Here is a 3,226-nt window from a genome sequence, read left to right as displayed (position 1 = left end):
GTTGGATTCTATGGTCTATTGGGAGAAGTTTCAAAGAATTTCTGCTGAAGAATTAGGATTTCCGTAGATGAAGTTGCTCCAAGCTTCGAGAAAATATCTCTGTTGATTTTGAAACTCCAATGAAGGAGCCTTGGGTTTATGGTCCCCCCCCCACCCAGTGATAGCTGAGTGGCATGCCATAACAATTGTTTAGCGGAATACAGGAGGTCACCATTTAGATTATGGGGAGATATATGGCATGCTGATGCAAGTTTTATCAGAATGGAAATCTTGAAGCGAGAGTGGATAGACCATTTGAGATTGCGTAGTGTAGCTTCAATGCATGATGACGCTGTAGCAAGCGCAATCCAAACCATTTTTTGCAAGCACAGGGCAGTAATAAGTTCAGCAGGAAGGTTCTACCTCCCCTCCTGGAGCATTAATTAATATTAGGCCACCTTTATTGTTGACAAGCTATCGTTTGATATTTCAAAACAATACCTTTGTTCGTTACTGAGGACATTTAGAGTACATATTGATATCTAATATTGGTTTCGAATTTCGGCACAAGGCCAGTAGTTTAGGAAGAGAGTCTTAATTGATTACAGGTGATTATGAAAAGATGAAATTATTTTGAGTTTGTGAGAACTACAGAAAGAGGTAATTTACATTTAACGAGACACAGCGTGAGTACAGAAAACTCCAAGTGGTTATATCTGTTGAAGAACTAAAACTACGCAGAATGTAGACTGTCGGAGTAAAGTTTTAACTTTTAGATTAGGACATATATATATATATTTCCTACATAAATGAATACATTAACTGAGGTAACATGGTTACAACCAAGAGATATACACTTCGGTACTCTACAAAAGTATAAAAGAATGCTCATAGGTATTCTTCGAGAAATCAGACCAGCTCTGTGGAGGAACAAATGTTGTGTGTTACTGTCACCTTCAGATCAATATTTTAATCTAGTGAAGTTTTTTTCAATTGAATTGTTAGTGTAGAATGAAGGAAGTAAGCTAGAAAAATAGCTAGCACATCGAACAAAATGGCAACATTTTCTTCCGACTCATAACGTTCAAAGGTCTCGGTTGGATTTGAACTTATAACATTGATAACTAGAGCGAACGCTGCAAGACATTGCAGCGGACAATTTAACTTGCCATAATTTAAAATATAAAACGTATTCAATTTAGAATATTAAAAAAAATCAAACGAAAAATGGGCATGTTTAGGTCTCAGATTTAATTGGTATTCAGTAGACAAGGTAAATATGTAATCGGATAAAAGAGGCTAGCAGAAATTAACTGGCCAAAATTTAATTATTTGTGCAATTAAATTGCACCTGCGCCGAATATGCTATGATGTATATTTGGAAATTACTACCGAACTGTCAACACAGTTGTTATTTTAATGAAAGCTAGGTTAAGTATATTATCAGAACATATTAAATTTCATATTTTACTCGCTAATTGTGCAATAAAATAAGAACATCCAATATGTCTAGAAGAAACTGTATTGTTAACAAATATTATATAAGTTGTATTTTCATTGAACTGTGAAAATAATTGGTACATATAACAAGTGACACGGCAACATGCGAGACAATATATCTTTCCATAATTAACACACTGCGTTCTGAATTCAATTTTCCAATGTGTTTACAGGTGACAACAATTCCAGTAAACCCTTCAAAATTAGCCACTTTTTGCCAAGATTTTCAGGGATAAGGGAATTTTTAATGCTCATGATTTCAAGAAATGCCCATTCAACTTTCAAGATTTCTGCAAAGTTGCTCCCCTTAATGCTACAACCATTAAGGTAGCGAACTGGCAGAAGTTTTAGCAGATTGGACGAAATACTTAGCGGCATTTCTTTTTAAGTTCTGAGTTCAAATTCAGCCAAGGTGGATTTCGCTTTTCATCATTTCGGTGCTGATTAAATAAATACCTGATAAGTACTGGGGGCGATGTAATTGATCATCTCTCTATCCTAAAATTGCTGGCCTTATACTAAAATTTGAAACCAATATTACTACCATCATTGATATTTTCAGTAATGCTTTTATTGCGTTCTTTCACCAGCCTATAGAACGAAGCTCTGTGCGCCTCAGATAAGAGAAATATCTTTTGTTGATTTTGCTTTGGTTTTGTATAACTATATACTACATAATACGTGCTGTGCCTTGTGGCACTGTTTTCTCTATTTTTATAAATCTTGAAGCTTTGGTTACGTATTTGTCAGCACAAAGTTTTATCATTATCGAAGATCTGTTATTATAAGATTTTCTTCTATTCTTCCGTCGCGAAACTAGTTATTTCCGTTTCCAAATCTTTTCCGGTTTCTTCTTCATTTCTTTTAGAGATACTTTATCGTTTTTTGCGACCAAATTCGTTGGCACGTGTAATGTAATAGCAGACGCTCAGGAAAGGAAAAAAGATGTTTTAACGTTTCGAGCAGACGCTCTTCCTCGGAAACAGAGAGGAAATCCAATAGAAAGGAAGACGGAGGAAGAAAATCGCCATGCCCACAATGTATTGCTGCACAGAGGATTTTCAGCTGTGCAGCGAAATCTAGCACTTGCCCTCTATAGCAGTGTAAAATCACTACTGCAGCGATCTCTCAGGAAGATGCAGAACACTTGGTGGGAGGATCTTTCTCGTGATGTTCAGGCTGCTGCTGACGCAAATGACAACAAGAAGCTTTACCATCTTATGAAGCAAGTTTATAGGCCTAAGAGCTCCCCATCAACTCCTTTGCTTTCCAAGGAGTTTTCCACTCTATTTACTAAATCAACAGAAATCACAGGTCGCTGGATTGAACACTTCTCTGAACTCTTAAACCATGAGTCAGTTGTAGATGAAACAGTGATTGATGCTATGCAACAAAGACCTATCATTGTCACCTTAAATTCCACGCCCTCAATAGATGAAGTAATGACATCAATAAGTAAATTGAATCTTGGTAGGGCACTTGGAAAAGATGAAATTTGGACTGAGGTCTTGCGATTTGTTAGTGATTACATCATACAGTCCCTCTTTGAACTTATTAGTACTGTCTGGAGAGATGGTGCAATGCCTAAGGACTGGGTGAATGCAGTTATTCTTCTCTATAAAGGTAAAGGAGCCAGGACAATGTGTGATAACTACAGAGGTATTGCTCTACTTTCAGCTGCTGGCAAGGTTCTGGCAAATATTCTTCTTAGCTGCCTGAATGGGTGTCTCGTAAATGATGTCCTATC

Source organism: Octopus bimaculoides, chromosome 5 (genome assembly GCF_001194135.2).
Source record: "Octopus bimaculoides isolate UCB-OBI-ISO-001 chromosome 5, ASM119413v2, whole genome shotgun sequence".
Lineage (NCBI taxonomy): Eukaryota > Metazoa > Mollusca > Cephalopoda > Octopoda > Octopodidae > Octopus > Octopus bimaculoides.
This window is presented reverse-complemented; position numbering follows the sequence as displayed.